Raw genomic sequence first — 23,980 nt, forward strand, 5'->3', positions numbered from 1 at the left:
TTCTTGACTGGCCATGAATTGTGGAGAGTGGGCTGATTTTTTCATGATTTTTTGCTTGATTCTTGCTTGAGTTGTGTCATGGGTTGGAAAAAAATCAAGGTAGAATTTAGGGGCTGATTTGTAATTTCTTTGCACATGTAGGGATCTTCAAATTAATTCTTCCAAAGCTAATGTGGGTTGCTCTCATGCCTTTCCCAAATTTGGGCCATTCTCCCCCTTATTGGACGATTTTGACAACCCAATCTGAAGCAGACTTCATTCTTTTTAGTAACCATCTTGCAAGTTGGGTTGAATTTATAAGTCCAACTGGTGGGCTTGCTGTCCACATGAAGTAGAAATTAACTTGTGTTCATTTGTGATATTATTGATTCCTACATGAATTAATTTAGTGGTCCAAATATAGCAAGTTGAGTAAAAATTAACATGTAGCATAAAATAGAAAAATTATGTAAAATTGATACTAAATTGTATAAAATTACAAACTTCACTCAAATTATGTCTAATGTCTTAATAGGAATTAGAATGACTCAATTGGCTACCCACATGCTCAGAATTTGCATAAATTATGAGTAAAATGGTGCTAATAAAACCTATATATTTTAAATGTATCACTGAGTCAGTGATCTCAAACCCTGTGACCACCAAATTACCATTCCCGTCGATGATCAAGGATAAACGAAAGAGTGACAAAGCAAATTTTGTAAGTTTTCTGAACCTATTCAAGACCTTTAATGTTAATTTATCCCTTTTGGAATTAATTGATAAAATTTTGAAATATGCCAAATACTTAAAGGAAATCATGTCAAGGCACAAGAAGTTGAAAAAGGGTGAACAAATCATATAGTTGCCTCTTGTAGTGCTATCATTGCTAAGAAACTACCCCCGGAATTGAAAGATCTAGGTAGTTTTACAATTCCAATAGAGGTAAGGGACATATATTTCAGTAAGGCCCTTTTTTATTTAAAGGTAAACATTAATTTAATGCCCCTATCAATTTATAAAAAAAATTGAATTAGGGGAGTTGAAAAATACATCAGTAACACTATAATTAGCTTACAGGTCTTTAGTATGACCAAAAGGTGTACTTGAGGACGTATTACTTAAAGGTGAGTATTTTCATTGTCCCTACCAATTTTTTAGTCTTTGACTTCAAAGAAGATCAAGAGATCCCCATACTATTGTGTAGGTCATTTTTTGCCATGCCTAGATCAACCATCTATGAGTTAATAATGAAAATTCAAGGTGAGATAAAAGTGTTTAAATGTGGTCATGATTCCCAAGATACAGGATTTGAAAAATAAATAGGGAAAGAATGTTTTGCATTATTCTATAAAACCCCTAATAGCCTTGACCGAAAGTATTTTTTGAGTGTGATGTGTGCAGGAAAACATGGTCCAAATGAATGAAAAAAGTAGAAAGATTCAGGATTAATTAACATCAATTAGAAAGATTGCAATGTCAAAAAGAGACAAAAAAATGAAACTAGATAGTAATGGGTTATTGGACGAGTTTCGTAGCCATACTTGATTTAATCATCGAATTTTATTATGCCTATAAATATTGTAATTTTGTGTAGATTGCGAGGATTGTATTTTGGTATTTTTAATTTTAAGTAGGGTAAGAATTAGGTTAGCGTAGGGCTTAGCTGACCCTAGAAGTGTCTTAAATTGTTTAAGCACAACCCATGGAGTCCAACACACTTGAAAAACATCAATTTACATTTCCCAGTACATGTTGCGACACAGGAACCTTCACGTTGCTTCATGAAACTTCGACCCTAAATAATTTTAAAATCCCAGAGTGTGTCACGACATGGGTACCCCTGTGTTGTGACACACAACTTTGAAGCATAAAAATTTGAGAATACCAAGTCCTGTCGCGACACAGGGACCCCATGTCTTGACACCCTACTGTGAACCAAATTTTTAAAAAATTTTAGCCTTCTGTCGCTACAGGCCTAGACCCATGATGCGACACATCACTTCAAACCTAAATTCTGAGTAATTAGGGTAGTGTGCCACAACACACATTCCCCTATGTCGTGACATAACATTATTTTTCAGCAAATTCTGGCCCATCTTCGCATACAGCCCGTTGGCATTTTTATATAAATCGTACGGTTTCAAACCTAAAACATAACTTTCAAAACATCCAATAGAGCACCCAAGAGCATTAGGAAGCTAAACTTCTCCTCTATCTTCGTTATTTCAATTTCGAGCATCTAGGCCCACGTTTTCATTAGTAGTCTCTTCTTCCTTCACGTATCAATTCATTTTTCTAGTATTTTTTCTTCTTCTCTTTAATAGGCCACCTCATCAAAAATGAGCGAAAAACAATCCTGACGAGGTTAAAAATTTTAATCTTATTCTTTGTTATGCATTTTATTTTACTGTTATATTAGCTTGATTAAACATTGTTACATAGAACCTCGAAAAGCACGCCATACACAAGAAGCATCGATGAATTTCGACGCTACCTAGTTCGACAACTTGAAAGTCAAATGGTACTATTTATAAATGGATGGTTCACGTTCTGTAACACCCCTAACCCACATATGTCATCGGATTAAGGTTACAGAGCATTACAGGACAATCGAAAACATTTAAACTTAACTTCATTCAATAACATAAACAATTTATAAACCAATCATATATATACATACCGTCCTAAAATCGAGCCCTCGAGGCCCTAAAAATACCTTAAAAAAATGGGACCAATTTGAAATCATTTAAAAAGTCTAGAAAAATCATAAAATTTTGGAAATAGGGGTCACATGGCCATGTGCCTCACAGGGTTGAGACACTCACCTGTGTCTCTAGTCGTTTAACCTTCAAACTAGGGACACATGGCCATGTCCCAGCCCGTTTCCTCACCTGCGTAACTCTTTGAGTAGGGTCACACGGTCGTGTCAAAAGCCCATGTGCCAGGCCGTGTAACTCTCTAAGTTGCCCTACACGCCCATGTGCTAGGCCATTTTCTAGGCCATGTAACTCATTGAATTGCATACAAAAGAAATCTCAGATGACACACGACCATATCGCCAGGCTATGTGCCATACACGGCTGAGTCACACGCTCGTGTCTCAGGCCGTGTAGACCCAAATTTTCCTAAAATCAAGCTATTTCTAATGCCAATTCATGCATAAACATTTAGGTCTATTGTGCACATATTAAAGGCAACAAAACCCTATCAAAACATACATATAATTGCAATTCAAGAATCCTAATTCAACTAACCAATATGTCATTCAAAGGCACTTCAAATGCATTCATCAACACTTACCTAAACATGTCAATTCTACCAAATTTCAAATTTCAAATTCTAGTTTAATACTATCCAAATCATGCCATAATTTGACCATAATCATACCAATTTAAAACATACCATATGAGCCATTCAAAACATGCATCATAAGATAGCCAATATAAACAATCTAGCCATGCATCAAATAATACTAGCAAAGTTAACTTACACAACTTATACATGCCAATTCATTAACTAAACAGTAAACAAAATGGAATTACAATTAACCTTATACATGTCATTATAACCTTGGCCAAAACATTCAAAAACTACTGATATTTATGCTGAATAGTGTGATAGATCTCTGGCGAGCTTCCAAACCGATCAAGCTTATGATAATCTATGAAACATAGGAAAGAAACCATGTAAGAAATTAATGCTTAGTAGGTTCGTAGAAAATAAAACATAACTTACCATTTCATTTACATAACATATAGTATAAGCATAATATAACCCAAACCACAAGGTTGGCACAAGCCTATACATCATCATGAATACACAAGTTAGCACACTTGCATATAAGTCAAATGAATCAACCATAACATAACTTATTTTCCATATGAAGTACATTAATTAGATCATTGATAAACCGTAAATTATACATATTTTTACCCCATGTTTAAAGCATTTTATGGATGATTTCTCATTAGAATTAGTGAATTCGATGCTCCCAATGCTTTAATTTCATATTTTGTACTTAAGAGAGCATAGGAGAGCGAAAGGAACGAGAAACGGGCCAAAAACGGATAAAATGGGCCAAAGTACGAAATCAACACGGCCTGGACCTCCTCACACGGGTAGACCACACGGCCGTGTCAATTTGGTAGGCTCGAACAAGGCCTGAAGTAATCGAACATGGGAGTGTCACACGGGCGTGTCCCTGCCGAGCCCAAGTTGAGTCCAATTCGAAAAAGCCAATTTTGAGGGTTTTTAGATATTCCAGAGCCTATAAATAAGCACCAGTGGAGGAGAAAAGGGGAGACGGAGAAGAGGGGTAAGGAATTACCCTAAGGAAGTCGATTGATCCATCTCAGAAGCTGGATTCATTATCAAGACTGAAGATCTCTTCTCAATTTCCCTTCAGGAGTTTTGGGTTTTCTTTTTGTTTTGTATTCTTTATTCTTCTGAGATGTTTTCTTATTTAGTTATGAACTAAATCCCCTAAATACATAAGGGGAATGAAACCTACGACGAATCTTGTTATTATTTTCTGAATCGTATGATAAATATTTAACTTGTTCTTAATTATGTGTTCTTAATTCTTATTTTGATATCCCAAGATAGTAATTCAAGACACACTCTTATTCAGAGGAGGAATAGACCCTGTCTAAGAGTACATTTGCCATAATTAAGCGGAGTTGATTGCGTGCCTAGAAATAGGTGACAAGATTTTTCTGGATTAGGGTGAAACCTAATAAGGGGATCCATAGATCGAGCTAATGCAACCCTAGAGTGTTAATTAAAGAAAAGTCTCTGTTATTCAATCTAGGGATTAAACGTTATTAGTCTTGAATAGGGATAATAACATAACTTAGGGATCTCTACGGAACAAGTTGAATGAATAAATCATTCGATTCGGAGCCAGAATAACAAGTAAAGTCTAGGTGGATTTTTCCTTAGGTATTGTCTCAAGTCAATCGATTTTCCCAAAAGCAATTCCCCAATTCTTTTCTCTGTGCATTCTTAGTTTAAATAATTAGTTAATTAAAACAAACCCCTTTTATTCTTAGGCTAGATAATAAAAAGATAGTAATTACTAGTACTTTTGGTTCCCTTAGGTACGATATCCTGGTCTTGCCGTTACTATACTATTGTTCGATAGGTGCGCTTGCCTTTTCATCATGATAATAGTTAGTCTAAGTCTGATCTTCATTATAAATATTTATTACTTGTTACGAATCATTGCGATCAATTTTTTGGCGCCATTGCCGAGGAACTGAAATATTAGGAACACTAAATTTTTATTACTTTAGCCATTTATTTTTCTTGAAATTTAATTTAATTTAATTATTATTATTTATTAATTTACCTTTTCTTTCTCTTGATAGGTTTTTATAGTTTATGACTAGAAGAAACCCGTCAAGACCTTTACTTTTTGACGAAGAAATCGATCTAACAGTTCGTAGAAATCAAAGAGAAATAAGGCGTAGTTTATGATACACAGAAAATGAACAAGAAGACAATACTTAACCTCCAACCGATGAGATGGCTGAAAACCAAGACAATCAGCTGCCTCCAGCAATTGCAGCTAATCAAAATCTTGCTCCACGTACTATGTATGACTATGCTAAGCCCTCTTTAATAGGGACTGAATCAAGTATAGTTAGACCTGCTATTGCTATGAATAATCTTGAATTAAAACCTAACACTATTCAGATGATACAGCAGTTTGTTCAGTTTGATGGTTTGCAGGATGAAGATCCCAACACTCACTTAGCAAAATTCCTGGAATTTTGCGATACATTCAAAATCAATGGCGTTTCTGATGATACCATCCGGCTTCAGTTATTTCCCTTCTCATTGAGAAACAAAGCTAAACAGTGGTTAAACTCATTACCACGAGGGTCTATCACTACTTGGGAACAAATGACCAAGAAATTTTTACTAAAATATTTTTCGCCGGCTAAAACGGCTAAATTACGCAATGATATCTCTTCTTTTGTGCAGATGGACTTAGAAACACTTTACGATGCATGGGAGTGATACAAGGATCTATTGAGAAGGTACCCTCACCATGGGTTACCTCTATGGCTACAAGTTCAAATGTTCTACAATGGTGTCAATCCCTCGACAAGACAAATGATTGACGCAGCTACTGGCGGAACCATCAACAATAAAATACCGAAAGATGCCTATGAATTTATAGAGGAGATGTCACTGAATAACTATCAGTGGCAAGTTATGAGGACAAAGTCGACAAAAACAGCCGACGTTTATGACATCGATTCAGTCACCATGCTCTCTAATCAGGTAGAACTTCTCAATAAAAAGATTGATAGTTTTCTTGGTTCTACGCAGGTACATCCAGTAATGAGGTGTGACTCAAGCGGAGGAGGTGTGCATACAGAACACCAATCCTTCAATCCTAAAACTAAAGAAGAACAAGTCAACTATATGGGTAACAATAACTTTTGATCTCAAAATAGCCCATACAGTAATACCTATAATTTAGGTTGGAGGAACCACCCAAATTTTTCTTGGGGAGGTCAAGGGAATCAAAAGCCACAAAATCCTCAGGGTTTTCAATAGCCACCTTATCAACAAGAGAAGAAGTAGAACCTTGAAAAGATTCATTCAAAATTCATCTTGGTGTCAGAAACCCGTTTCCAAAATACCGAGATAGCACTTAAGAATCAACAAGCATTTATCAAGGGACTTGAAACTCAGATAGGCCAGCTATCCAAACTAATCTCCGAGCGACCACAAGGTAGCTTACCAAGTAATATGGAACCTAATTCTGCAATTAGTTCCCAAGATAAGGAAGGATTCATTGCACCTGAGCTAGAATTACAGCAAGACAAAGCGATGAACAGGTAAGTAAGAATTATGAACCTCGTGTGCCATATCCTAAAGCGATGGTGAAAGACAGAACAGAAGAACAATTCGATAAGTTTGTCATTACATATTAACTTACCCTTTTATTGAAGTTCTTTCGCAGATGCCCAACTCAGCAAAATTCTTAAAGGAACTTCTACCTAATAAAAGGAAATTAGACGCTACATTGCATGTGGAACTCAATGCAGTCTGCTCAGCTATTCTGAAGAGTAAGCTACCTAACAAATTGAAAGATCCAGGGAGTTTTACAATTCCTTGCTTTGTTGGTAGTTTATATGTGAATAATGCTTTAGCTGATCTAGGGGAAAGTATAAATGTTATGCTGTATAAAATGTTTAAATGACTAGGTCTCGGTAAACCCAAACTGACTAGGATGAGTATACAATTGGCTAACAAAACAGTTCAATTTCCTAAGGATATTATTGAAGATGTTCTCGTTAAAATTGATAAATTTATTTACCTAGTAGACTTTGTCGTCTTAGATATGGATGAGGATAATGAGGTACCTTTAATTTTAGGACGCCCTTTTTAGAAACTGCCAGAACCATTATTAATGTAGGCACAGGGGAGCTAACACTTCGTGCAGGTGACGACGCAGCAACACTCCAAGCATGCGACTCAGTCAAAACCCCTAAGACTCAGGATAATGCTATAAAACCTGTCAATGAAAAAACTAATATTCAATCATCCTTGCAGGAACCTTCTCAAACCAAGACAACAGAGACAGTGCGCTACTATCATGAAAAAAACAAAGACATCCATGAAGAATGAAGGCTACGGATAATGGATCTAGACGAATGGTGAGAACACAAACCGAGAACACATGATAAACCAAAACTATGCCAAAACAAGCCAGATACCTCTCCTAATCAACTTGAGGCAGGCGATAAAGTCTTACTAGATGCTGTTGATCCTCACATTGTCACTACCACACCGAATGAGGAAATCCCTCTTACGGTACTTAGTATTTTTCCATTCAGTACGGTTGAGGTGAGTCATCCCAAGTTCGGCACTTTTAAGGTAAACAACACCCGATTAAAACCTTATTTTAAAATTGACAACATGAATGAGGAGTATGAACTCCTCGAACCACCATGATCATTCAACGGAAAGGTAAGTCGAGCTTAGACATAAATAAGAGCTTCTCAGGAGGCAACCCGAGCACTAATATTATTAATTTCTTTAAATTCTGATATTTAACTCTTAACCTACTAATAGAAATTTTGAATACAGGTGTTTTCCACAAAGACACGGCCAATCACACAGGCGTGTTAAGGCCGTGTGAAAATAGGGCAAAAGATTTCCCCAACAAGGGCTACGATAAAACGCCACGGCCGTGCGACATGGCCGTGGTCGAGCCTACCAAAACAACACGGGCGTGCGACACCCCCGTGTGGAGGAACCATGGATGAACCTGTTAAAATAGCACCAGCGTGAGACATGCCCGTGTCTAACTCCTGTGGTTGAACCTGTCAAATTTCCACGGGCGTGGAAGAATTGAACGAAGCTAGACACAGTCATGCGACACGGCCGTGGGAACCAACACGTCCGATGCACATGGGCGTGTGTCATATTTCAGAAGCGCCAAAATAGGAAAAACGCGAAACACACAGGCTCACCTTCATACGTACACGGGTGTGGCCCTAGGCCGTGTGGCCCTCCCCTATATAAGCAAATCACTGGTCATTTTCTTCTTTCTTTCAAAAGACCTAGCTGAAATCTCCCCTTCTCCACTCCCTAATCCCTATTCTCAGCCACCACTACCCTCTCGTCCAGTTCATGTGGGAGCTTCATATGCTAACATCTCTGAGCACTTCATCCGATTCGAGCATCAATGTTTTCAACAATTTGACAACATTGATGCTACTCTACAGCAGAGTTGTCAACGCCTTCCCATCTCATCGCTAGTCCTGCCTCGCGAACCATCCAGCGATGAAGATGTTTAGAAATATTTATTTATTATTTTATGTTTTTACTTATTATTGAAACTATTTCTATTATTTTTATTAGATTTTAGAATTTTATTTTTATTCTTTATTTCGGTTATTTCTCTTCAAATCCTTTTACTTCCTAATATCTCTTAAAAAGTTCCTAATTTTCTCCCTGGTTTATAGAACTACTAAGCTCATCATCACATAGGAACACAACTCCACCAGGGAAGGTTCTCCACAACTACCATGTCCTGCTCGATCACGACCATAGGTACCACTAGATATAATATTCTTTTGGCACAGGACTTATGGCCTAATGAACCTCTACGACTGCTGGAGTATCCTCCTCCACTCTCAAACTGATCACTTTCCAAAACTCTAAGTTCGAGGAATTCATCATACAGGATGTTTCACTTCTCTCCCTAACTTATTTTTATTCTCTAACATCTATCATTTTACATTGAGGGCAATGTACATCTTAAGTGTGGGGGGTATTTATTTCACTATCAGAAAAAGATCCCTGAATAATCACCTTGTTCTTATGAAAAAACTCACATATCATATTTAGGATAAATTTTAATTGACTTATGATTTTGATTGATATATCTTGAATTAAAACATAGGGGATTATGCACTGATTATTTAAACTTTCAGACATTAGAGGATCAAGCATGATAAGTTGATTTTTAAGAAATTAAAATTATAGGTTGTTTCTCCAAGTCTAGGTATTACTTTGAATTAGAATTCATGAGTTCAAACATCAAAAAGCCATAATTTTTGTGAGATTTTTTAGCCTTTTGAGCATTTATTCATCCTTTCATGCTTACTTTTATTTTGCTTTGAGTGCGCCAGTATTGAACTGTTATTCTAGAACTTGCTTGATTATGCATGTCGAGACCACATTGTTTGATTTGATATGTCAAAATGATTAAGGCACTTAGGATTAACCCACTCATGCCTTGAAAAGCCTACCTCCACAATTAACCCCTAGTAAACCCCCTTGAGCCTAACAAGCCATTCATTATATTACCCTTAATATTAACCATTAACCCTTTATTGTTGAAATCTCCCAAATTAATTTGATCCCTATTTTTGTCGAGATCTGAGCTGGAAAAGTTGCTTAGCTATGTTTTTCTTCTTTATCTAACTCATTTTTTTAAAAAAAAAACTATGTATACATATTAGTAATTCCATATTCTGAGAAGAAGCTCTGTTGTACGCAAGTGAAGGTTAACTCTTTTTCTAGTTAGGCAATTTTTCAATTCAATCTCGATTCTAACCCTTTCTTTCAGCTTGTGACCACACCCCCCAACCAAGCCGCACTACAACCCTCTAAAGACCTTTTGATTGATGTATCATCTTAAATTATAATGGTGGAGATTTGATTTTCATGCAAGCCTATGGTAATGACTTTTCATTATTGACTATTGAGTGCTTCATTTATTATCCTTAAACACCTCGAGTGATTTGAGTGAATCTTTAGTGAGGATGTGAAACTCTGTGATATTCTGAATCAAAGGTAATTACTTAGATGGGAAGAGGCACCTATGTTTGCATGATTAAATACTCAACTTGGAATGTTTGAAACTTTTATGTTTTTTTAGTTGAACTCTCAATGTATGATTACCTATGGATTATTTTGAGATATTATCGATAAGAATTATAAGTTGAGAAGAATTTATTTTGATTATGAGTTGAAGATTTTGCTTGAGGACAAGCAAATGCTTAAGTGAGGGGGTATTTGATAAATTGTAAATTATACATATTTTTACCCCATGTTTAATGGACTTTATGGATGATTTCTCATTAGAATTAGTGAATTTGATGCTCTTAATGATTTAATTTCATATTTTGTACTTAGGAGAGCATAGGAGAGCGAAAGGAATAAGAAACGGGCCAAAAACGGATAAAATGGGCTAAAGTATGAAATCAACACGGCCTGGACCTCCTCACATGGGCAGACGACACGGTCATGTCAATTTGGCAGGCTCAAACAAGGCTTGAAGTAATTGAGCACAGGCGTCTCACACGGGTGTGTCCTTCCAGAGTCCAAGTTGAGTCCAATTCAGAAAAGGCCAATTTTGAGGGTTTTTAGGCATTCCAAAGCCTATAAATACTCTCTCCTCAATTTCCCTTCAGGAGTTTTGGGTTTTCTTTATGTTTTGTATTCTTTATTCTTCTGAGATGTTTTCTTATTTAGTTATGAACTAAATCCCCTAAATACCTAAGGGGAATGAAACCTAAGACGAATCTTGTTATTTTTTCTGAATCGTATGATAAATATTTTACTTGTTCTTAATTATGTGTTCTTAATTCTTGTTTTTATATCCCAGGATACTAATTCAAGACACGCTCTTATTTAGAGGAGGAATAGACCCTGTCTAAGAGTACATTTTCCATAATTAAGCGGAATTACTTGCGTGCCTAGAAATAGGGTAACAAGATTTTGCGGGATTAGGGTGAAACCTAATAAGAGGATCCATAGATCGAGTTAATATAACCCTAGAATGTTAATTAGAGAAAAGTCTCTGTTATTCAATCTAGGGATTAGACGTTATTAGTCTTGAATAGGGATAATAACATAACTTAGGGATCTCTACGGAACAAGTTGAATGAATAAATAGTCCAATTCGGAGCCAGAATAATAAGTAAAGCCTAGGTGGATTTTTCCTTAGGTATTGTCTCAAGTCAATCGATTTTCCCAAAAGCAATTCCCCAATTCTTTTCTCTGTGCATTCTTAGTTTAAATAATTAGTTAATTAAAACAAACCCCTTTTATTCTTAGGCTAGATAATAAAAAGATAGTTATTAGTAGTACTTTTGGTTCCCTTAGGTACGATATCTCGGTCTTGCCGTTACTATACTATTGTTCGGTAGGTGCGCTTGCCTTTTCGTCGTGATAATAGTTAGTCTAGGTCTGATCTTCATTATAAATATTTTTACTTGTTACGAATCACTACGATCAATCATGCGTTCTTTCCATAAGATCATGCTTGATTCCATCTGAATACTTACCTTTTCAATCCCTTTTCTTGCCTATTGAACCATCTAGAATTTCATCGAATACTTAGGAAAATTGACACAAAGTGTGCCTTTACATATAACTCTAACCTTTTCTTTACATCATTGCTCACACGAGCTATGAAATGTGCCTGCTCACACGAGCTATGGGTAGGAGTGTAAGTTACATAATGCTGCTCACACGAGTTGTGGAGTACTCGCAACAAATGCAAGACCTCAAACATCGGTAGGACATTCAAGACCAGCACCCAAAACATGAAATCCCTAATGACATGTCATTTGTATCCTAGAAATTCCTAAGTTTCAATCGGTTTTAAGGTTTAATACCATTTTAACCATTTTATTTCATTTAAGCTTAATTTACCCAATTACCATTTTAACCTTTAAAAACTTTAATAATTTAATCAAAACCATGTCCATAAACATCTGCTACCATCTCAATTGGTTTATTTACCATTCAAGTCCTTTAGTTTAAAATTTCATAACCATTTGACCTTTTAAGCTAATAGAACTCTATTTTTACACTTTTACGATTTAGTCCTTTTTACTTAATTAATCAGGCAAACATCAAAATTTCTTAATGAAATTTTAATACGACCTTACTATAATACCATTGAAATTAAAATAATAATTTACTTGTCAGATTTGTTGTTCTAAAATCATTGTTCTGATTTCACTAAAAATGAATTGTTACATGTTCATTCAAAAACGGGGTTTGACCCCAAGTTAACTAATTATGACACAATTCGGGAATTGGTGGATTTCCACCATTGGCGTAATTTATGCACAACCCCAATCAAACCAATAATCAACACCATTGTTTATGAATTTTACGCTTCGTTAAAAGATTAGAAAATTCACAAACCCTCGAATCATAAGCTACGCTATGTAACAGTTTGGGGTAAACAGGTACTTGTTATGCCCCAAGAGATTTGCTCTTATTATGATACTCTATATTATACTTATGATTTTCTAAAGTTTTTTTATTTAACTTTGTATTGTGGCATCGATATGGATGCAATTTTGAGATATCTGACACAAGGACGAGATGAGTGGACTCATCAAGCCGGTTCGATATCCCGGTCAAATTCAATTAGGCATTATGTTTCTGATTGCCAATATATGGATACAATTTATTTGCACCCGCATTTCCCCTACTGAATTCGAACGATTTTACTTGATTAAATTTTGTAGAAAAAGGAGTTCTGTGTGGGACATTGGATCTATCAGGCGGTGTTGCAATGCATCAGTGGCCAGAAGTAGGGAACGTACTTCCCCCATCTTATAACAGCATTGTGCGAACGAGCAAAGGTTCTTATGTCATCTACCAAGAATATCATCATTCCATCAAGGAGTGTACTCGAGAACATATGTATGGTCAATTCATTAACCTTCAACTGAAACAAGTGAAAGAATGGAATCAACATCGAAAAGAGAAGATTGATGTCCCAGCGCCATCTAAGCAAAAGAGCAAAACTGAGCCCCAGTTAATCAGCTTGACTGACATGTCGGATATAGAATGGGCATTAGATGTATGTAAGAGATGTCTCCAGTGGGCATCGATTATGCACAGAGTCATGGCATTCACGTGCCTAAGCCTCCACTGAACAAGTATGCGCTCGTTCCACACTCTGACGAGACCAAAAGGGGAGACGAAGAGCACAATGATGATGACAATGATAATGAAGAGGAGGATTGCAATGATGATGAGCCTTTCCAAGCCTTGAATTACGAGGTTATGTTTCATCTAGAACCCCCCCAATGAAAGGAATCGCATTCCGCAGCTCTAACAAAGCCCAGCCCAATCTTCATGTAGGAGGGCTACAAAAATAGTTGCGGGACAAGGCAAGGAAAAAGCAGTAATGTATGCAGAGACGGGCATAAATTTGATTAAATTTGAACAATTTTTAATTTTTATTTATTGGACTTGTACTTTTTATTTTTTGATGATTTTTATTTTTCTTTTTTTAGTTAGATTTTTATTACTGTATTTCTTTTTTATAGTTAATTTCTGTGTAAGAACCCCATATTTTTTTTTCTGTACAAACATTTTCGAGATGAACTGAGAAGGAAAAGACAACCCGACATAAAATGTGGGACTATCACGCCAAGTTGGGTAATTTCGATCCTTAATTTATTCTTGAGCACATTAGGGACAATCTACTAAATAAAGTGTAGGGGTGACATAAAATGTTTACGAATTTCTAATTTTTTCATTATTTTTCTTGTTATTCTTAGGAAACTTTAGAGTGAATTTTTTATATATTGTGTGTGTGTTTGAGCTTGTAGAAATACAAGTGATTGGTTAGGAGCATGTATCTAGGATGTTTGGTTAAACCGTAAATTTAGCATAAAAATAAACAATTTTAAGTTATTTGCATTTAGACTAGTTAGTTCAAAATTTTAAACGTAAATAGGAAAATGAAGTTAAATGTATCAAATGGAATAGGTATTTATGAGTAAGTATTTATGATTGATGAATAATAAATCAATTAAATTTGAATACTCAATCATTAAATCCATGGTTATTGAAATGGTATCGTATAATAAGTATAAAATCCTTACAAGTATGTTCCTTAAAATAAAATGAATGTGTGAACAAAAGAATTGTGAGGGTTTAAAGCAAAACAAGTTTGATAAAAGCATAGAACGGAAAAAAGTCAAGAGAGTGAGAGTGGTCACAATGATTAAATTAAAAAATATGAGAAATTGAGAAAAATCTCACTAATATTGGCAAGAATACTCGTAGTAGTAAAGGTACGATAAAAGACTACTATGAGATCCGAAGCGAGAGCACCTGCTAGAGCTTATGCTATTCGCTCTCGTGAAGATGCGTCATCACCAGATGTTATTATCGGTACATTTTCTCTTTATGAAACTAACGTTATTGCATTGATTGATCCTAGATCGACTTATTCATATGTATGTGAGAATTTAGTGTCTAGTAAGAAATTTCCTGTTGAGTCTACTGAATTTGTGATAAAAGTATCGAAACCCTTAGGCAAGTATGTATTAGTTGATAAAGTTTGCAAGAACTGTCCTTTAATGACTCGGGGTTACTGTTTTCCGGTGGACTTTGCATAACGTCGTTGCTACGTTTGATGTAATTCTGGGTATGGATTGGTTGACTTTGCATAACGTCATTGTGAATTATAGATGAAAGATCATTGAATTGAAATGCCAGAATAATGAAATTGTTTAGATAGAATCTGATGAGTCAAGTGGATTACCAATTGTGATATTGTCAATGTCAGCTCAAAGATATGTAAGAAAAGGTTCAAAGCTTATCTCGCTTATGTTTTAGATACCAAAGTGTCTGAATCAAAGATTGAATCAGTGCCAACAGTATGTGAGTTTCCAGATGTGTTTCCAGAAGAATTACCGGGGTTGCCACTAATCGGAGAGATTAAGTTTACTATTGAATTAGTACTGAGAACTTCACCGATATCTATAGCTCCGTACAGAAAGGCTCCAACTGAATTGAAAGAGCTGAAATCTTAGCTGCAAGAGTTAACAAATAAAGGTTTTCCATGACCGAATTTTTCTCCCTGGGGTGCTCCAGTATTGTTTGTAAAGAAGAAAGACGGGTCAATAAGAATGTGTATTGACTATAGACAGCTCAACAAGGTGACGATAAAGAACAAGTATCCGTTGCCGAGAATAGACGATTTGTTTGATCAGTTGAAAGGAGCAACAATTTTTTCGAACATTGATTTGAGGTCTATTTTTTATCAGTTGCGAGTAAAAGATTCAGATGTGCCGAAAACTACATTTAGAACGTGGTACGGACATTATGAATTCCTTGTTATGCCATTCAGATTAACTAATACTCCTGTAGCCTTTATGGATTTGATGAACCAGATATTTAGACCGTATTTAGACAGATTTTTTGTTGTGTTTATTGATGGCATTCTGATCTATTCTAGAGATGAGCCTGAGCATGCCGGGCATTTGAGGATTGTATTGTAAACTTTGAGAGATAATAAACTGTATGCTAAATTCAGTAAATGTGAGTTTTGACTAAGATAAGTCTGATTCTTAGGGCACATTGTTTCAGCGGAAGGTATTAGAGTTGATCCAAGCAAAATTTCAGCAGTTGTTGACTAGAAATCGCCAAGGTATGTATCCGAAGTTAGAAGCTTTTTTGGTTTACCTAGGTACTATCGATGTTTTGTAAAAGGGTTCTCGATGATTGCTAACCGATGACTAGATTGCTACAAAAAGATGTAAAATTTGAGTGGTCTGAAAACTGTTAATAGAGTTTCGAGCAGTTGAAAGCATTGCTAACCAAAGCACTAGGTTTGGTTCAACCTGAGTCGGGTAAAGAATTCGTGGTTTACAGCGATGCGTCATTGAGTGGTTTGGGTTGCATTTTGATGCAAGGAAAAATTATAGCTTATGTCTTGAGACAGTTGAAGCCGCATAAAAAGAATTATCCGAAGCACAATTTAGAGTTCGCCGCTATAGTTTTTGCATTGAAAATTTGGCGTCATCATTTGTACGGTGAAAAATATCACATCTTTACCGATCATAAAAGCTTAAAGTATATTATGACTCAGAAATATTTGAATTTATGACAACGAAGATGGCTCAAGCTACTAAAAAACTATGAGTTAGTAATAGATTTTCATCCTGGGAAAGCTAATGTAGTCACAGATGCTTTAAGTAGAAATTCTTTGTTTGCCTTGAGAGTACTCAATACACAATTGACATTATCTGATGATGGTTCGATTTTAGCTGAGTTAAAGGCTAAACCAGTATTTCTTCAGCAAATTTATGAAGCTCAGAAATGTGATAGTGAATTGCAAACTAAAAGAGTGTAATGCAAGTTGACTAGTGATTCAGAGTACCAAATCGGATCCAATGATTGTTTAATATTCTGAAACAGAATTTGTGTACCAAATATTTCTGAACTCATTCAGAAAATTTTGCATGAAGCACACAGTGGTTGTTTATCTATTCACCCAGGAAGTACTAAGATGTATAATGATTTGAAATAACTATATTGGTGGTTGGGAATGAAATGAGACATTTCTAAGTTTGTATCGAAGTGTTTCATTTGTCAACAAGTTAAAGCTGAACACCAAGTACCTTCAGGATTATTACAGCCTGTTATGGTACCAGAATGGAAATAGGATAGAGTTACAATGGATTTTGTATCGTCATTACCCCTATCTCTGAAGAAGAAAGATGCTATTTGGGTTGTTGTTGATCGATTGACTAAATCAAATTTTATTCTATAAATTTTATTCTACTATGTACTAACTATTCACTTAACAAATTGGCTAAATTGTATGTTTCTGAGATTGTTAGATTGCACAGGGTGCTAGTTTCAATTATTTCGGATAGAGATCTGAGGTTTATGTCGCAGTTTTGGAAGAAATTGCAAGAAAATTTGGGTACGAGATTGAATTTTAGTATAGCATTTCATCCACAAACTATTGGTCAATCTGAGAGAGTAATTCAGATTCTCAAAGATATGTTTCGTTGTTGTGTGTTGGAGTTTGAAGGCAACTAGGAAAGATATTGTCATTGGTTGAATTCATGTATAATAATAGTTTTCAATCGAGCATAAAAATGGTACCATACGAAGAATTGTATGGTCAAAAATGTCGAACTCCATTGTAATGGACTGAGCTGAGCGAGAAACAGATTCACGAGGTTGATTTGGTTAGAGAAACCGAAGAGAAAGTGAAACTAATTCGCGACTGTTTCAAAGCAGCTTCAAATCGATAGAAATTGTACACGGATTTAAAATGAAAAGACATTAAATTTCAAATTGGTGATCAAGTATTTCTGAAAGTATCTCCGTGGAAGAAAATCCTTCAATTTGGTCGTAAAGGTAAATTAAGTCCACGATTCATCGGGCCGTATGAGATGATTGAAAGAATAGGTCCAATGGCATATCGGCTAGCCTTACCAGCTGAGTTAAAGAAAATCCACAATGTGCTTCATGTGTCAATGTTGCATGATATAGATCGGATCCATCACATGTAATTTCTCCAGCAGAGATTGAAATTCAAACCGATATGACATATAATGAAAGACCAATCAGAATTTTAAGTCGAGGGGTTAAAGAGTTGAGAAATAAATGCATAGCGTTGGTGAAATTTTTGTGGCAACGACATGGTGTCAAAGAGGCTACGTGGGAGCCCGAGGAAGCTATGAGAAAATAGTACCCTAACCTATTCACTGGTAAGATTTTCGGGCACGAAATCCCTTAGGGAAGAGAGTTGTAACAGCCCATTTTGAGTTAAATCAGAACAGTGGTTTTAGGACCACAAATCTGAAGTTAAAATAATTATCTTATAATTATTTTAATGTTTACAACATGATTAAATGATTGTATCAAAGTTTCGTTTAGAAATTTTATCGTTTGATTAGTTAATTTGATAAAAAGGACTAAATCGCGTAAAGTGTAAAACTTGAGTTCTATTACCTAAAGGTGTTTAATGGATATAGAACTTTAAAGTGAAAGTTCTTAAGAGGTAATTAGCCCATTTATGAGATAATGGATGATAGTGGCTTGGTATTTCATGTAAATTTTAAAGTTTTTAAAGGTTATACTAGTAATTTGGTGATTTAATGATAATTAAAATTAGTAAAAACCATTCATCTTCTTCATTTTTCATCACCACACCACCGAAAATACATGGTTCCCCTAAGATAGGGTTCGGTTCAATCCTTACAATTTGGTATGCATTTTGTTCCATTTTTAATGATTTCTACATTTTGGAGATCGTTGCAGCTAGGTCTAGCTAGCCCAAGGACTATTTTTCAAAACTATTAAAGATTTTAAATGTTGGCATTGATGAATAAGCATGTATTTTGAAGTTTCATCATAGATTATGAATGTTGGTTGTGAGTTATACAAGTTTTATAAAGTGTTTTTTAGTGAAAATGTAAATTAGGGATTAAATTGTGAAATGTTGAAACTTTGTGGTTAAAATGTGAAATAAATGCAAAATATGAGCTGCTAGGGACTAATGTGTAAATCGGCTAGCATGGGTTAGCATTGAATTTCATTAATTTATTTTTTTACAAAATAAGGACTAAATTATAAAAGTTGTGAAAAATTAGGGGCAAAAGTGTAAATGTGCTTTAAAGTGTGTTTTGGACTAAATTGAATAGAGGGATAATTAAATGAGCTAAATTTGATATCATATAGATCAAGAAAAGTGAAACTCGGATCGAGATTGGGGGAAAAACAAAGTTCTTGACTAATTGATCAGTTTAGCTATTTTTTGCATCCAAGGTAAGTTCTATTTAAAAAGCATTGTTATAATTATGTTTTAAATGCTTTGATATTGCATAAATTGTGTATACTAGACTACAATCGTGTTTGACGATGATTCTGCTAATTATGGGTACTTAGTGTGCGAGATCAAGATAGCTTCGGCTATATATATATGGGCACTTAGTGTGCAAGATTGATACAGCTTCGGCTATTTATTTGGCACAAGTGTGTGAGTTTTTCGAGTATCCAAAAATATTTCGAATGATTTAATGGATATGTCAAAGATGTGAATGAGTATGAGTTAAATGCTAGAAGGTACAAGTATGTACAGGAACTGAGTAATACACTAAAATGATGAAAATTATGGAAATTACATCTATTTTAATGGATACAAATGTGGTAGGTTAGTGATTTATTATGAGATATGTTATGTTATGTTTTTGGTTTAATTTGAGTTTATATGATGAGTTGATATAAATGCTATACAAACTTACTAAGCTATAAAGCTTACTTTGTGTATTTCTCTGTGTTTTATAGTGATTTCAAAGCTAGCTCGGATTCAGGGATCGTCTGAGACATTGTCACACTATCCAACTATCAATTTGGTACTTTTGAGTTTATGTTTTGAGTATATGGCATGTATAGGAACTTTGTTCATATTGGTTATGTTTTGGTAATGAAATTTGCCAATTAAGTTAGCTTGTGATTTGTTATGTTTTTGGTTTATATATATATGGCCTTGAAACTTAGTTTAATTTGGTTGGTTGGATTATGTAAATATATGTGTATATATGGCTTGTATTGTAAGGTCATGGATAGATTTGAGTATGGTTTATATTATGAAGCTTATGGATGTAGTTATGGTAGATGCTAAAAGATTAAAATTATAGAATATATAGGTTTGCGAGATTGAGCACAATGATGTATAATTTGGAATATATAATTAGATGAATTGTATATGTGATTTTGGTATAAAGGGTATGGTATATTTTGTGACTTCTATGTATTGAAGATGATGGTATAGAATGAGCATGAATTAGGCTTAAATTGGTTGGGTTAATTGTCAAATTATGCTATGTTTTGTGCCAATTGGATTGGTGTAGGTATATGAAGATTTGGGTGGCAAAATGGCTTGGTAAATAGCCTATTTTTGTCGACAAGGGTAGAGACATATGGGTGTGTGTCACAGCCGTGTGTGACACATGGTTACATTACACAGCTGTGTGTCCCCTGGTGTTGAAATTAAAATCAAGTAGTATGCTCCACATGGCCTCACACATAGGCGTATGACTTGGCCGTATGGCATAAGTCAATATACCTTATAGGATTGGCACGACCTAGCAAACGGCTTGGCACACGGGCATGTATGGCCATTTTTAGGGCACACAGGCTAGTCACATGGGCATGTGTGTTAGCCGTGTGACCCAAGCCAGAGAGTTACACAGGGTCAAACATAGGCTGGGACACAGCTATGTACTCCAATTTTGAATGTCCACACGGCCTGTGACACGGGCGTGTCTGTTGGCCGTGTGAGACACACAGTCGGACCACACAGGCGTGTGTCCCCTACTTTGAGAAAAAATTTCAAGGTTTTGTGAAAGTTTCCAAAGTTATCAGTTTAGTCCCGAACTACTCCTAAAGTATGTTTAGGGCCTCGTCGGCTCGTTATAGGGACATTGTGCTTGAGTTTGATTAATGTTTGCGTAAATTGTGAAATTATATGTGAATTGAATGTTTATATGTGATGTAAGTCCAATAATGCTCGGTAACCCTATTCTGGTGTTAAATACGGGTGAGGGGTGTTACATTTCTTCATCATCAATCTCAGCTTTCTCAAAAGTAACAATTAATTTCCTTCATTTTATTTTCCTTTCACCTTTTTCCATACAACAATGGTTAGAAAACTATTAGAGGGAGGGGTTGAGGCCAAGATAACCAAAACGTCATCATGAGAAATCCATTCCCATTCAGACCTCAAGGTCCCAATGATACTCCACCACGCGTAGAGACATTTTCATATGAATGTAACACCATCTAGGATGAAATACACAGAGATTTAGGAACTCGAGGTAGTTTTCACCCAAATTTTGCTTACAATTTCAAATGGTCATAGAGGTGTCACCTAATAGAAATACACTAGGTTTTATTCTTCCCTTAGTTTTATTGGAGGTTGATTTTCATTTTCCAGTTCATCCATTCTTTTGCACGGTACTGAACGAGTATGGTATTGCTCTTGGACAACTATCAGCCTTGTCTTGGTGGACTTTGGTAGCCTAGTTCATAGATTGTTGCATGTGTAATGAACCACCACTTCTGGGTGTATTCCAAAAGTTTTATCATCTGGAAATAAAAAGACAAGGGATTGTAATTGGAATTGCCCATTTCAGCGTACGCCAGGGTTGTAAGCCTATTATACAAAAAAATATTTCAAACCTGCACTTAAGGAAGGACAAATTTATAAGAGTCATCTACAAGCTTGAAAATGGCTTTTGCTTTCCCACACATTGGTCCCTTCCTCAGGAATTTGTTTGTGCTTATTTTCAGTCAATTGATTCTCAACTGGCCTTGAAATAGTATAAATAATTGAAAAGGGGACGTGTACTTGAGCTGGTGGAACTTGTTGCAGTTAGGAATGTCTTCTCGTATTGCCTACAAGACTTGAGTCCAAAAGTTTTTTGAGCAACTGACCCTATAAATTGGTTCGGCAACTTTAATATCTCTTCAGCTTTAGAAGCTTGGCCTCATAATGTCTCTAGCAATTTAGCACAAGTCCTAATTGGGAGTATAGGTAGACCTTTCTTTTTCTAAGAAGTTTGTGCAATTTATTCTCGCAATTGGATTATCAAACCTCCTAGTACTCTTTCTTCTTCTTCTTTGAGTCGAGCTAATTCTCCTATTGATGATGCATGATCTTCTTCAATCTCTCACACAATATATGATCAAGCATAAGATATAGATATCACAGCTCTTTCTGGATAGGCTCGTGCAAAGGAAAGGGCTATTGCTGCTCATTCAAAGAAATCCAAAGTAAAAAAAAAAAAGAAAAATCAAAAGAAATCCTGAGTAGAAGAGAGTACTTAGGAAAATGAAGAGAGTGAACGCCTATAACTAAAGTGGCATAGACTTAGGAATGGGCTCCCTATACCAAAAGTTCCTTCTATTCCAATTCCAACACTTCTTTGAGTTCCTACAGTTCCAACAGAGTCTGCTAATTCTACAGACTCCTTAATTCACAATGTTGATCCTACTCTGGCGGAGGTCCCAATAGAAGCATTACGCCTAAAAAAACTATTGGTTCTTACAAGCTCTCTGGCGCAACAGTCCTCTTCTGATGCATCAAATAAGTTCTTCCCATGGCGTGTAATTACGTCAGGGCCATCTTTTATTTCCCTGAATTCTATCTTCCAAAATCAGAATAATATGATACCACCTCAGATGAAGTAGTCTCTCGCTCCTATCTTTCATTCAATCTACAATTGTCTCATTTTTCATAATGGCAAAATATTCACAAGTACTATCTATGGAGTATGGGTTACGGAGTGGGCTCCTCCAAGAAACCAGTAATTACCAAAAAGCCAAAGTTGCGAGCTTAAAGGAGGCAATCAAAGTTGGTGAATAGGCTATAGTTGAATTACAATGATCTGGTCATATTTATATTAACAAGATTGAACATCTTGATTCTTATATCATGGCCTGGAAAACTAAGTCTATGGACACGCAGACTAGATGCACCCAACTAGAAAGGGAGGTCAAATTATTAAAGGAGATAGAATCCTCATTAAAGAAGCAACTCAAGGCTTAAGAGCTTTGCCACAAGGCTGAGTTTTATAGTCTACACCAACCTAGTGAGGAAGCCTTTAGAAAGTATCAGGAAGACACCACAAGGAACTTAACTAAGGCCCTGCTTGAGTTAAGCTCTAACTTGGTTCTCTGTACTCAAGTGACTTTTGGCCCACTAAATCTAAGTCAAGTAGACTTCAATTTTCTTCAAGATATCTCTACTAAATCTCTGAGGTTTAATGTGTATCATCCTAAAGGAAAAGATTAAGAAGACTTTCAGAACAAGTAGAAACAAACTGCTAGTTTCTTCTTCCCCAATACGACTAAATTAGGGGATGGAGAATAAAATTTAGAAGGTTCTATTGACTTAGAAAAGGCTCTAGAGGATTGCCCACAAGTAGAAGAGGTCCCTACTAAAGCTTCAAACCATCACGCTAAGGAAGGAAACTAATTTTTAGTTATTTTGACTTCTATCTTTCTTTCTGTTACAATGTAATATTTTTCCAGACTTCATCAATGAATCAATCCTTTGTTTCCCTTTTGTCTTACTTATCACAACTTTACTTACTAACATAACAAACATCCTTCGCATAGACATAAGTTTCACATACTTAAGGGACTAAGCCAGGCTTGGTGTATTATGCATATAGGGTTAACTTACTTATTTTTTAGAGGATCGGCTAAATTAATAGCTCTGGTACCAACTTATAATGCCTTCAATCCAACTCGACTCACTAGGCCTAGATTTTGGGTTTTACTACCCATAACACTTAAGAAAATTTTCAAATAGCTGCCAATACTCATTACTTAAAATTTTTTTATCATTTCATTTATAGGCTTGATGTAAGATTCTGTAACACAGATATCACAACTCGACAACATGGAGCATGCAACTATAAGAGCTTACCTACATGTAGTTCGCATATATTGCTTGCCTACATAGAGCTCACATGCATTGCTCACAGCTATTATAACTTTCCAGCATGTAGCTCATAAATATCATAGCTCGCCAGCATGGAGCTCGCCTACATAGAGCTCGCATGCATTGCTCTCTTACATGGAGCTCGTAGCTATAACAGCTCACCAACATGAAGCTCGTAGCTATAACAGCTCACCTCCATGAAGCTCATATGTATTCCTCGTTTACATGGAG

At 35.7% G+C, this 23,980-nt stretch overlaps 1 non-coding gene across 1 annotated transcript; it reads right to left on the minus strand.

Moving 5' to 3' along the window:
- Positions 1-5,937: 5,937 nt before the first annotated feature.
- LOC128287087 (small nucleolar RNA R71) lies at positions 5,938-6,044 on the minus strand. The gene has a single exon (XR_008277787.1). It is a non-coding gene; the product is annotated as a small nucleolar RNA R71 (small nucleolar RNA).
- Positions 6,045-23,980: the final 17,936 nt, after the last annotated feature.

The sequence above is a fragment of the Gossypium arboreum genome, chromosome 13, assembly GCF_025698485.1.
Source record: "Gossypium arboreum isolate Shixiya-1 chromosome 13, ASM2569848v2, whole genome shotgun sequence".
Classification (NCBI taxonomy): domain Eukaryota; kingdom Viridiplantae; phylum Streptophyta; class Magnoliopsida; order Malvales; family Malvaceae; genus Gossypium; species Gossypium arboreum.